Here is a 14,337-nt window from a genome sequence, read left to right as displayed (position 1 = left end):
CACTGCAGCTACTGGCGAGATCGACGTGAGGCTCTGAAGAAAACGACACTGACGACTGAAACTGATCACTGAAACTCTGAACTTGACAGGAACAGTGCACGCCAGGTGTTCGACGATATGTTTCAAGCACGTGGAAAACTTTTCTGGAGTTGATCTTTGGTGGAGAGGTCTCTTGATGCATCTGAGGCCTCATGATTTTTCTTAGAATTTTTGGAGAAGAAAAATAATGAATTTCACCAAAAATGACAAATCTGGTCCAAACTTGCAGCAAGCAAAGTTTGAAAATTTTGAACTGTGGACCAGTGGATCTTCATGGATCTTGGTTGAGGGTTCTAAGGACTAGCCAGGGAAATTTGTTTGGAATCAAAACTAAAAGGAATTCTAGTGGTTCCTTTGTAAATCACTAAGGGCCAAAATAAAAGACAGAAAAGATTTTTGATTTAAAATAAATAGAAATAAATTCATGGGAGAGTTTAACTTGCTGGATTTGAAGCTTGACTTGACACAAAGTGGGAAGATGGCTCTTGGGAGGGAGAATTCAACTTAGGTCATGGCAAGAAATAATTTTTGAAAGGGGGAGAATAACCCAACAATTTGAATAGCCTCGTTCCAAGAAAATGAAATCAATAAAACCAAATAAAATTTTTGGGGTGTCACACGCCTTCGGCTTAATTGTTTGTTGCTTCCATCCTTTTCTTTCTTCACTTTTATTGTACTTGTTGCAGTAGAAGCATGCACATCATTTTTGTTTTGATTGATCCTCTTGGGAACCCATGCCATGTTCTTATTTGTCAACTCTTGTGCACTAAGATTTTGTAATTCCTTCTTTTGCCAATACGATAAGCCGAGTGAGCACCTCGAGTGTGATTTTGTTTCAACCAATGGCAACTCTTTTTGGGCCTTGTGCACCCTCAACTTCTTTTCTTCAGATTTGGCACTCTGATTTTTATCAATTGATTGCTTCACTTTTTTGCCTTTTGTAGCCAATGTCAACACTTTAATTGGCTCTTTGTTATTTGAGATCAAATCTGAAGTAGCACACTTACGACCATCTCTTTTCACACGGTAAACTTGCTTTACCACCTCTTTCTTCTTCCTTGAGCTCTGGACTGATTCCTTATGATTGAAACGCTCTTTGACGCGTGATTGTTCAAATGTTGATCTTCTTGAAGCTGCATAGTATAGATGGTCTAAAATAAGATGGAGAATGTGCCCTTGTATCATACACGTCCCATGATGAATATGGATCTATATGAGCATATGGAGGCATCCACGGCATTGGCATTGGCGGCCCAAAATAAGGATATGAATATGTTGATTTAAAATAAGATGGTCTAAAATAAGATGGAGAATGTGCCCTTGTATCATGCATGTCCCATGATGAATATGGATCTATATGAGCATAGTATAGATTTGAACAATTTATAATTTTTGATTTTTTATTAGAACTAAAACATGTTTTCAAGACAAACATTTTTAACACATATTTTTTAATCAATTATTAATATTTGTTAATTTTTTTGAATAATTTTAAATGTTTTGAAACGGGACATTTTTGGGGCAATTTTGAGAATTTTTAAAAAAGCATGAATATATTATAAAAATGTGGATTTTTTTAAAGGAAAAACAAACTAAAACACTCTTTATCTTAAAAAACACACACAGTGTTCGCAGTTAAGAAAAAAAAGATTGATGGTATCTGCACCATGAACCATCAAGTTGAGAAAGTCGTAGGGATGTCCTTTGTTGGCGCCTCCTACAACTTAGCACTATCATTGGGTGGAAAAGGAGTGGTGTATCTGTTTTTAGTGGGATATACAGAGGGTCGAACTCATTTGTATTGATAACGAGACGTTTGTGGTGACTTTATCAATCTGAAGACCCGTCGGCTGAGTCTCTCTAGGGTGAGTGTGTATGTATGTTTGTGAGTGCATACGTTTGTACGTGTTTTCCAAAAGAAGATTTCCTTTAGCCTTTGTATAATGCAATTTAATGCGTTGTGCGTTGCACTAGAAGAAAAAAGCATCACATTTTTAGTGACTCATTCATGATGACACTTTTCAGGTTCGACAAGGTGGTTTCCACAATTCAAAAAATTGATGAAGCCGCATCCATGTCTTTGACGGCGTCTCCTTCGGCATTGTACCATCACCGAACAGACGAATTGTGGTGCATTGAAGTAGGATTGTTTATATAAAATTTGTTTGTTAATATTCAAAAGCAAACAGGTTGGCGAAAAGGAAGTTCCTCGCTCCGCGGACGGCCGAGTGGATGGTCTCCACCCTCTCCGGCCGCGGCTGGAGAGTGGGGGGGGCTTGGATCTGTGCCTGACGTGTGTAGATAGTAGGGTAGTGGTCTCCGGCGGTGCTAGCGAGGTGGTGGTGCTGGCATTGTGGTGGAATAAGGTTGTTGGAGTTCGATCCCCATCCCAGTGAGGTCCTATGTGGCAGAGTTGGCGAGCTTCTGACATGGTTTCCTCCTCGATCGGTCAGTCTGGTGAGGTTTGGTTCTCCGGGTGTGGTCTTCATGGCGGAAGTGATGGCCGGATGTGGGAAATTTGGTCCCCTGCTTCTCTCTTCGTCGTGGTAAGGTGGTTCCTCACCTTGCCATGGGGAGTTGGGGGTGATGTGGCGGTGCGTCGGTGGATGCCGGCGACGCATTTCGTCGTATCTTCAGGCGTTGTTTGTGGACCTCTGAACTATGTTTCTGCCGGCGTGGTCTAGCGATGGCCGTTCTTCCTTCTTCTCGCGTGTTGGTTTTCGACCGAGGCTGATGACTTCCCGTCCGTGTTTCAGTCCGTCAGCAGGTTTCAAGATCGCACTGACTCTGTGTGGGAGCGGCGCGCCCTTGAAGGAAATATGCCCTAGAGGCAATAATAAAGTATTATTTATTTCCTTATATCATGATAAATGTTTATTATTCATGCTAGAATTGTATTAACCGGAAACATAATACATGTGTGAATACATAGACAAACATAGTGTCACTAGTATGCCTCTACTTGACTAGCTCGTTAATCAAAGATGGTTATGTTTCCTAGCCATAGACATGAGTTGTCATTTGATTAACGGGATCACTTCATTAGGAGAATGACGTGTTTGACTTGACCCATTCCGTTAGCTTAGCACTCGATCGTTTAGTATGTTGCTATTGCTTTCTTCATGACTTATACATGTTCCTATGACTATGAGATTATGCAACTCCCGTTTACCGGCGGAACACTTTGTGTGCTACCAAACGTCACAACGTAACTGGGTGATTATAAAGGTGCTCTACAGGTGTCTCCAAAGGTACTTGTTGGGTTGGCGTATTTCGAGATTAGGATTTGTCACTCCGATTGTCGGAGAGGTATCTCTGGGCCCACTCGGTAATGCACATCACTATAAGCCTTGCAAGCATTGTAACTAATGAGTTAGTTGCGGGATGATGTATTACGAAACGAGTAAAGAGACTTGCCGGTAACGAGATTGAACTAGGTATCGAGATACCGACGATCGAATCTCGGGCAAGTAACATACCGATGACAAAGGGAACAATGTATGTTGTTATGCGGTCTGACCGATAAAGATCTTCGTAGAATATGTGGGAACCAATATGAGCATCCAGGTTCCGCTATTGGTTATTGACCGGAGAGGTGTCTCGGTCATGTCTACATAGTTCTCGAACCCGTAGGGTCCGCACGATTAAAGTTACGATGACAGTTATATTATGAGTTTATATGTTTTGATGTACCGAAGGTTGTTCGAAATCCCGGATGTGATCACGGACATGACGAGGAGTCTCGAAATGGTCGAGACATAAAGATTGATATATTGGAAGCCTATGTTTGGACATCGGAAGTGTTCCGGGTGAAATCGGGATTTTTCCGGAGTATCGGGAGGTTACCGGAACCCCCCCGGTAACTTAATGGGCCTTAGTGGGCCTAGGTGGAAGAGAGGAGAGGAGGCTAGGGCAGGGCCGCGCCCCCTTCCCCCCAGTCCGAATAGGACAAGGAGAGGGGGGCGGCGCCCCCCCCTTCCTTCCTCCCCTCCACCTCTTCCCCGTCTCTCCTAGTCCAACATGGAAAAGGGGGGAGTCCTACTCCCGGTAGGAGTAGGACTCCTCCCAGGCACGCCTCTCCTCCATGGCCGGCGGCCTCCCCCTTGCTCCTTTATATACGGGGGCAGGGGGGCACCTCTCGACACACAATTGATCAACGATCTTTTAGCCGTGTGCGGTGCCCCCCTCCACCATATTACACCTCGATAATATCGTAGCGGAGCTTAGGCGAAGCCCTGCGTCGGTAGAACATCATTATCGTCACCACGCCGTCGTGCTGACGAAACTCTCCCTCAACACTCGGCTGGATCGGAGTTCGAGGGACGTCATCGAGCTGAACGTGTGCTGAACTCGGAGGTGCCGTGCGTTCGGTACTTGATCGGTCGGATCGTGAAGACGTTCGACTACATCAACCGCGTTGTGTTAACGCTTCCGCTTTCGGTCTACGAGGGTACGTGGACAACACTCTCCTCTCTCGTTGCTATGCATCACCATGATCTTGCGTGTGCGTAGGAATTTTTTTGAAATTACTACGTTCCCCAACAGTGGCATCCGAGCCTGGTTTTATGCGCTGATGCTATGCACGAGTAGAACACAAGTGAGTTGTGGGCGATATAAGTCATACTGCTTACCAGCATGTCATACTTTGGTTCGGCGGTATTGTGAGATGAAACGGCCCGGACCGACATTACGCGTACGCTTACGCGAGACTGGTTTCACCGTTGCGAGCACTCGTTGCTTAAAGGTGACTGGCGGGTGTTTGTCTCTCTCACTTTAGTTGAACCGAGTGTGGCTACGCCCGGTCCTTGCGAAGGTTAAAACAGCACCAACTTGACAAACTATCGTTGTGGTTATGATGCGTAGGTAAGAACGGTTCTTGCTAAGCCCGTAGCAGCCACGTAAAACTTGCAACAACAAAGTAGAGGACGTCTAACTTGTTTTTGCAGGGCATGTTGTGATGTGATATGGTCAAGACATGATGCTATATTTTTATTGTATGAGATGATCATGTTTTGTAACCGAGTTATCGGCAACTGGCAGGAGCCATATGGTTGTCGCTTTATTGTATGCAATGCAATCGCCATGTAATTGTTTTACTTTATCACTAAGCGGTAGCAATAGTCGTAAAAGCAGTAGTTGGCGAGACGACAACGATGCTACGATGGAGATCAAGGTGTCGCGCCGGTGACGAAGGTGATCATGACGGTGCTTCGGAGATGGAGATCACAAGCACAAGATGATGATGGCCATATCATATCACTTATATTGATTGCATGTGATGTTAATCTTTTATGCATCTTATCTTGCTTTGATTGACGGTAGCATTATAAGATGATCTCTCACTAAAATTTCAAGATAAAAGTGTTCTCCCTGAGTATGCACCGTTGCGAAAGTTCTTCGTGCTGAGACACCACGTGATTATCGGGTGTGATAGGCTCTACGTTCAAATACAACGGGTGCAAAACAGTTGCACACGCGGAATACTCAGGTTAAACTTGACGAGCCTAGCATATGCAGATATGGCCTGGAACACAGAGACCGAAAGGTCGAGCGTGAATCATATAGTAGATATGATCAACATAGTGATGTTCACCATTGAAACTACTCCATCTCACGTGATGATCGGACATGGTTTAGTTGATTTGGATCACGTAATCACTTAGATGATTAGAGGGATGTCTATCTAAGTGGGAGTTCTTAAGTAATATGATTAATTGAACTTGAATTTATCATGAACTTAGTACCTGATAGTATCTTGCTTGTCTATGTTAATTGTAGATAAATGGCCCGTGCTGTTGTTCCGTTGAATTTTAATGCGTTCCTTGAGAAAGCAAAGTTGAAAGATGATGGTAGCAATTACACGGACTGGGTCCGTAACTTGAGGATTATCCTCATTGCTGCACAGAAAAGTTACGTCCTGGAAGCACCGCTGGGTGCCAGGCCTCCTGCAAGAGCAACACCAGAAGTTATGAACGTCTGGCAGAGCAAAGCTGATGACTACTCGATAGTTCAGTGTGCCATGCTTTACGGCTTAGAACCGGGTCTTCAACGACGTTTTGAACGTCATGGAGCATATGAGATGTTCCAGGAGTTGAAGTTAATATTTCAAGCAAATGCCCGGATTGAGAGATATGAAGTCTCCAATAAGTTCTACAGCTGCAAGATGGAAGAGAATAGTTCTGTCAGTGAGCATATACTCAAAATGTCTGGGTATAATAATCACTTGATTCAACTGGGAGTTAATCTTCCGGTTGATAGCGTCATTGACAGAATTCTTCAATCACTGCCACCAAGCTACAAGAGCTTCGTGATGAACTATAATATGCAAGGGATGAATAAGACAATTCCCGAGCTCTTCGCAATGCTAAAGGCAGCGGAGGTAGAAATCAAAAAGGAGCATCAAGTGTTGATGGTCAATAAGACCACTAGTTTCAAGAAAAAGGGCAAAGGGAAGAAGAAGGGGAACTTCAAGAAGAACAGCAAGCAAGTTGCTGCTTAGGAGAAGAAACCCAAGTCTGGACCTAAGCCTGAAACTGAGTGCTTCTACTGCAAGCAGACTGGTCACTGGAAGCGGAACTGTCCCAAGTATTTGGCGGATAAGAAGGATGGCAAGGTTAACAAAGGTATATGTGATATACATGTTATTGATGTGTACCTTACTAATACTCGCAGTAGCACCTGGGTATTTGATACTGGTTCTGTTGCTAATATTTGCAACTCGAAACAGGGGCTACGGATTAAGCGAAGATTGGCTAAGGACGAGGTGACGATGCGCGTGGGAAATGGTTCCAAAGTCGAAGTGATCGCGGTCGGCACGCTACCTCTACATCTACCTTCGGGATTAGTATTAGACCTAAATAATTGTTATTTGGTGCCAGCGTTGAGCATGAACATTATATCTGGATCTTGTTTAATGCGAGATGGTTATTCATTTAAATCAGAGAATAATGGTTGTTCTATTTATATGAGTAATATCTTTTATGGTCATGCACCCTTGAAGAGTGGTCTATTCTTAATGAATCTCGATAGTAGTGACACACATATTCATAATGTCGAAGCCAAAAGATGCAGAGTTGATAATGATAGTGCAACTTATTTGTGGCACTGCCGTTTAGGTCATATCGGTGTAAAGCGCATGAAGAAACTCCATACTGATGGACTTTTGGAATCACTTGATTATGAATCACTTGGTACTTGCGAACCGTGCCTCATGGGCAAGATGACTAAAACACCGTTCTCCGGAACTATGGAGAGAGCAACAGATTTATTGGAAATCATACATACAGATGTATGTGGTCCGATGAATATTGAGGCTCGTGGCGGATATCGTTATTTTCTCACCTTCACAGATGATTTGAGCAGATATGGGTATATCTACTTAATGAAACATAAGTCTGAAACATTTGAAAAGTTCAAAGAATTTCAGAGTGAAGTTGAAAATCATCATAACAAGAAAATAAAGTTTCTACGATCAGATCGTGGAGGAGAATATTTGAGTTACGAGTTTGGCCTACATTTGAAACAATGCGGAATAGTTTCACAACTCACGCCACCCGGAACACCACAACGTAATGGTGTGTCCGAACGTCGTAATCGTACTTTACTAGATATGGTGCAATCTATGATGTCTCTTACTGATTTACCGCTATCGTTTTGGGGTTATGCTTTAGAGACGGCTGCATTCACTCTAAATAGGGCACCATCAAAATCCGTTGAAACGACACCTTATGAACTATGGTTTGGCAAGAAACCAAAGTTGTCGTATCTTAAAGTTTGGGGTTGCGATGCTTATGTGAAGAAACTTCAACCTGATAAGCTCGAACCCAAATCGGAGAAATGTGTCTTCATAGGATACCCAAAGGAGACTGTTGGGTACACCTTCTATCACAGATCCGAAGGCAAGACATTCGTTGCTAAGAATGGATCCTTTCCAGAGAAGGAGTTTCTCTCGAAAGAAGTGAGTGGGAGGAAAGTAGAACTTGATGAGGTAACTGTACCTGCTCCCTTATTGGAAAGTAGATCATCACAGAAACCAGTTTCTGCGACACCTACGCCAATTAGTGGGGAAGTTAATGATAATGATCATGAAACTTCAGATCAAGTTATTACTGAACCTCGTAGGTCAACCAGATTAAGATCCGCACTAGAGTGGTACGGTAATCCTGTTCTGGAGGTTATGTTACTAGACCATGACGAACCTACGAACTATGAAGAAGCGATGGTGAGCCCAGATTCCGCAAAATGGCTTGAGGCCATGAAATCCGAGATGGGATCCATGTATGAGAACAAAGTATGGACTTTGGTTGACTTGCCTGATGATCGGCAAGCCATTGAAAATAAATGGATCTTCAAGAAGAAAACTGAAGCTAACGGTAATGTTACTGTCTATAAAGCTCGACTTGTTGCGAAATAATTTCGACAAGTTCAAGGGATTGACTACGATGAGACCTTCTCACCCGTAGCGATGCTTAAGTCTGTCCGAATCATGTTAGCAATTGCCGCATTTTATGATTATGAAATTTGGCAAATGGATGTCAAAACTGCATTCCTGAATGGATTTCTGGAAGAAGAGTTGTATATGATGCAACCGGAAGGTTTTGTCGATCCAAAGGGAGCTAACAAAGTGTGCAAGCTCCAGCGATCCATTTATGGACTGGTGCAAGCCTCTCGGAGTTGGAATAAACGCTTTGATAGTGTGATTAAAGCATTTGGTTTTATACAGACTTTTGGAGAAGCCTGTATTTACAAGAAAGTGAGTGGGAGCTCAGTAGCATTTCTGATATTATATGTGGATGACATATTGCTGATTGGAAATGATATAGAATTTCTGGATAGCATAAAGGGATACTTGAATAAGAGTTTTTCAATGAAAGACCTCAGTGAAGCTGCATATATATTAGGCATTAAGATCTATAGAGATAGATCAAGACGCTTAATTGGACTTTCACAAAGCACATACCTTGACAAAGTTTTGAAGAAGTTCAAAATGAATCAAGCAAAGAAAGGGTTCTTGCCTGTACTACAAGGTGTGAGATTGAGTAAGACTCAATGCCCGACCACTTCAGAAGATAGAGAGAAGATGAAAGATGTTCCCTATGCTTCAGCCATAGGCTCTATCATGTATGCAATGCTGTGTACCAGACCTGATGTGTGCCTTGCTATAAGTTTAGCAGGGAGGTACCAAAGTAATCCAGGAGTGGATCACTGGACAGCGGTCAAGAACATCCTGAAATACCTGAAAAGGACTAAGGATATGTTTCTCGTTTATGGAGGTGACAAAGAGCTCATCGTAAATGGTTACGTTGATGCAAGCTTTGACACTGATCCGGACGATTCTAAATCGCAAACCGGATACGTATTTACATTGAACGGTGGAGCTGTCAGTTGGTGCAGTTCTAAGCAAAGTGTCGTGGCGGGATCTACGTGTGAAGCGGAGTACATAGCTGCTTCGGAAGCACCAAATGAAGGAGTCTGGATGAAGGAGTTCATATCCGATCTAGGTGTCATACCTAGTGCATCGGGACCAATGAAAATCTTTTGTGACAATACTGGTGCAATTGCCTTAGCAAAGGAATCCAGATTTCACAAAAGAACCAAGCACATCAAAAGACGCTTCAATTCCATCCGGGATTTAGTCCAGGTGGGAGACATAGAAATTTGCAAGATACATACGGATCTGAATGTTGCAGACCCGTTGACTAAGCCTCTTCCACGAGCAAAACATGATCAGCACCAAGACTCCATGGGTGTTAGAATCATTACTGTGTAATCTAGATTATTGACTCTAGTGCAAGTGGGAGACTGAAGGAAATATGCCCTAGAGGCAATAATAAAGTATTATTTATTTCCTTATATCATGATAAATGTTTATTATTCATGCTAGAATTGTATTAACCGGAAACATAATACATGTGTGAATACATAGACAAACAGAGTGTCACTAGTATGCCTCTACTTGACTAGCTCGTTAATCAAAGATGGTTATGTTTCCTAGCCATAGACATGAGTTGTCATTTGATTAACGGGATCACTTCATTAGGAGAATGACGTGATTGACTTGACCCATTCCGTTAGCTTAGCACTCGATCGTTTAGTATGTTGCTATTGCTTTCTTCATGACTTATACATGTTCCTATGACTATGAGATTATGCAACTCCCGTTTATCGGAGGAACACTTTGTGTGCTACCAAACGTCACAACGTAACTGGGTGATTATAAAGGTGCTCTACAGGTGTCTCCAAAGGTACTTGTTGGGTTGGCGTATTTCGAGATTAGGATTTGTCACTCCGATTGTCGGAGAGGTATCTCTAGGCCCACTCGGTAATGCACATCACTATAAGCCTTGCAAGCATTGTAACTAATGAGTTAGTTGCGGGATGATGTATTACGAAACGAGTAAAGAGACTTGCCGGTAACGAGATTGAACTAGGTATCGAGATACCGACGATCGAATCTCGGGCAAGTAACATACCGATGACAAAGGGAACAACGTATGTTGTTATGCGGTCTGACCGATAAAGATCTTCGTAGAATATGTGGGAACCAATATGAGCATCCAGGTTCCGCTATTGGTTATTGACCGGAGAGGTGTCTCGGTCATGTCTACATAGTTCTCGAACCCGTAGGGTCCGCACGATTAAAGTTACGATGACAGTTATATTATGAGTTTATATGTTTTGATGTACCGAAGGTTGTTTGAAGTCCCGGATGTGATCACGGACATGACGAGGAGTCTCGAAATGGTCGAGACATAAAGATTGATATATTGAAAGCCTATGTTTGGACATCGGAAGTGTTCCGAGTGAAATCGGGATTTTTCCGGAGTACCGGGAGGTTGCCGGAACCCCCCGGTAACTTAATGGGCCTTAGTGGGCCTAGGTGGAAGAGAGGAGAGGAGGCTAGGGCAGGGCCGCGCCCCCTTCCCCCCCAGTCCGAATAGGACAAGGAGAGGGGGGGGGGGGCGCCCCCCCTTCCTTCCTCCCCTCCACCTCTTCCCCCTCTCTGCTAGTCCAACATGGAAAAGGGGGGAGTCCTACTCCCGGTAGGAGTAGGACTCCTCCCAGGCACGCCTCTCCTCCATGGCCGGCGGCCTCCCCCTTGCTCCTTTATATACGGGGGCAGGGGGCACCTCTCGACACACAATTGATCAACGATCTTTTAGCCGTGTGCGGTGCCCCCCTCCACCATATTACACCTCGATAATATCGTAGCGGAGCTTAGGCGAAGCCCTGCGTCGGTAGAACATCATCATCGTCACCACGCCGTCGTGCTGACGAAACTCTCCCTCAACACTCGGCTGGATCGGAGTTCGAGGGACGTCATCGAGCTGAACGTGTGCTGAACTCGGAGGTGCAGTGCGTTCGGTACTTGATCGGTCGGACCGTGAAGACGTTCGACTACATCAACCGCGTTGTGTTAACGCTTCTGCTTTCGGTCTACGAGGGTACGTGGACAACACTCTCCTCTCTCGTTGCTATGCATTACCATGATCTTGCGTGTGCGTAGGAATTTTTTTGAAATTACTACGTTCCCCAACAGCCCTCAGCCCGCGCGGTCGGCTCCTCAAGGATCTGTTTTTAATTTTCATTCTTGTGGGGGTGCTTTGTACCATTGGCTTAGTTTAATATAGTTCGGAGGTATTTTTCGCAAAAAAAGCAAACAGGTTTAGTATTTTTTACTGGAAATGTTGGTTGTTTTTTGTTTGCAAGATTATATTCTGTTCCTTTTCGAAGTCACTGATCTAAAACGCCTCTTCCTGTCGTCACGTGTCCTGCGGCGCGACGCCTTATCCCCCTCCCCCTCGTTCCCCACCGCTAAATCTTATCCTCTCGACCTCTCGGCCCATTTCTTCCTCTTCTTCCCCCTCCCTCTGACTTTCCTCATCTTCATTCGCCAGACAACTGTGTCGACGGGAGATGCTGGAGACGATACACGGCAGGGTGTCTTGCTGTGAGAAGCTTCCGTCGTCCGGGCGCGCTCCGATGCTGCCGGAGGAGGCGCTGTCGTGCTCGCCTGCGCGCGCAAGCTGCGGGTTTTTTGCACGAGCTGGCTCCAAGGGCCGGGCGCTACAACTTGAGGAGCTCCAAGCCGACTACCTGTTGTGGCTCTCCGGAGTTACTCATGCGACGCGGTGAGTGCTGTTTTGGTGGCTGGAGACGCTGTGCGTGTGGGCATGGAAGTGATCTTGTGGTTCTGTCATCAGCGAATCTAGTAGCCCAAATCATACTGTGTATTGACACATTTTCTATTTCTCAAGGGGCCGTCCATCCTCCTACTGATTGGATTGTGCTTCTTCGTTCTGTTCCCTTGATGCCTCAAGTAGCCGCTGCCGATTGCGTGCTTGTAGTTTCTTCAGTTTCCTTCCTCTGCTTGTAGATGCCTCAAGCAGTTGGTGTATATAAATTGATCCTATTGATTACAAAGGAGCGAGGTGACTATTTTTTCTGATAATAGACCTATTGTTACAGCAAAACCACGCAACCGCATCCGTTTCTATTCTTCCCCATTCGCAAATCCCCCCTTCTTCCCACTCCAGCAAGCCGGCCTTCCTGCCTCCGACGGCGCTTGGAGAGGAGCTCTAGCTATGCCACGAGCAGGCCATCCCAGCAGCTGCCGCCGCCCCTTTGTCCTTCTCTCTCTAGGCTTTTTCCTTCTCCTTCTTCTCTTTGTCACTAATCTTTGTTTTCTACAGGGAAGGAAGTCGCCATGGAACAACCCCGCCGCCTTGGAGCTCGCCCCGCCTCCGGCCCACCACCTCTCCGTCGGCCTCGTGGTCCTCCGCCTCGATCCGTCCGCTGGATCCACGCGCGGAGCAGCCGTATCCGCCGCCCAGACCACCAACCAAGAGTCGCCTCTTGCCTGTCATGCGGTCGGGAGGAGGACGACCGAGAGGAGCGCCCATTCATCCGCCGCCTTGGAGCTCGCCCTGCCTTCGGGCCGGCACCTCTCCGTCGGCTTCGATCCGTCCGCCCCGCCGCCCAGACCACCAACCAAGCGCCGCCTCTTGCCTGTCCTGTGGTTGCAGGTCAAATAATAAAAACTGCAGGGTCCTTTATGTAAAAACGAATCGTTTTTTCGGATTAGCCACTTAAAAATAGGACCGCGGGTCGAATTCTCTGAAACAGATGGACTTTTATGCAAAATCGCGCGCGACGACGTACAGGCAGAAACCCAATTCTCTTTATTACTAGGTAAAGATAAAGAGTAGGTACAGATTTATTCCAGAATTATTTTTGGAAACGGGATTCATAATTGCACGTATTTAGAAAAAGCGTCAATTTCAATTCTAACCTATCACCCTAAAAAAAGCACTAACCCATCAACTCAAATGCAATATTATAACTCATTTCATATTATTTAAATTTTCGCAAGTGCTAATTGTATTTAAATATTTGCACATTTTTTTTCTAAATTGTTGAGGTCATACAAAGGAAAAAAAATGATACAAACCTGATTTACAAAATAGGTAACCACATTTAAATAATAGGAAAGTTAAATTTTTAAAGAGAATGAAAAAGTCATTTTGTTGCGCCATGCACCTGAATAAACCTCATCATACCTCGGGTCAGGCCGGGCAGGGCTCGGGCTGGGTTGACAAAAGCACAAAGCCCGGCCCGGGCCAAGACATGTAAACATTACATTTTTTGAATTTAAACTAATAATTTTCAGAATATTTAAATATATTATTATACCTATTTTAAATTAAAAATATTGTTTTACCCTCGTCCCTCGTTCAGGCTATGTTCGAGCTTTTGGGCTGGGCTTTGGGTGAAAAACTGAGCCCGAGCCCGATCTATATGCAGGGCTTTCGGCTAGGGCCATCGGGATGGGCTGCGCATGCGCAGGTGTTCGGGAAACAGCGCCCACGCGCCGGCTAGGAGAAGCAGCGCCCTCGCGCCCTGCAAGTGGGCCGGCCCACGAAACGCGTCGTACGCGGAAAACACCCAAAAAAAGTGAATACTGCAGGAATCGAACTCAGGATGTTCACTCAACGTCCAAGGCTAGCAGACCACTTGAGCTACCGGCCGCGAGTGGTTAGAAACAGCGTGAGACAGGAAATAACATTGTCGCGGCGCTATTTGTTGCACATAATAATGTACTATATCACATCAATTTTCTGGGAACAAAAAAATCGTGACTAGAAAAGGTTCATGGATTTTGAAAATAATTCATCAATTTTGAAAAAGGTTCATAGAAAATGAAAAAAAAAGTTCATGGATTTCAACAAAAATCTACAAATTTGAAAAAAGTTCATCTACTTGAAAAAAAGTTCATCGAAAAATTTAAAAAGATTCACT

At 44.5% G+C, this 14,337-nt stretch overlaps 1 non-coding gene across 1 annotated transcript; it reads left to right on the top strand.

The window, feature by feature from the left end:
* The first annotated feature begins 11,797 nt into the window (after positions 1 to 11,797).
* On the top strand, positions 11,798 to 13,223 carry LOC109758448 (uncharacterized). The gene is made up of 2 exons (XR_012187094.1): positions 11,798 to 12,170; positions 12,732 to 13,223. It is a non-coding gene; the product is annotated as an uncharacterized protein (transcript).
* Positions 13,224 to 14,337: the final 1,114 nt, after the last annotated feature.

Source organism: Aegilops tauschii, chromosome 6, assembly GCF_002575655.3.
Source record: "Aegilops tauschii subsp. strangulata cultivar AL8/78 chromosome 6, Aet v6.0, whole genome shotgun sequence".
Classification (NCBI taxonomy): domain Eukaryota; kingdom Viridiplantae; phylum Streptophyta; class Magnoliopsida; order Poales; family Poaceae; genus Aegilops; species Aegilops tauschii.
The sequence above is the reverse complement of the archived record's forward strand: the minus strand, read 5'-3'. Positions and strand labels throughout refer to the sequence as shown.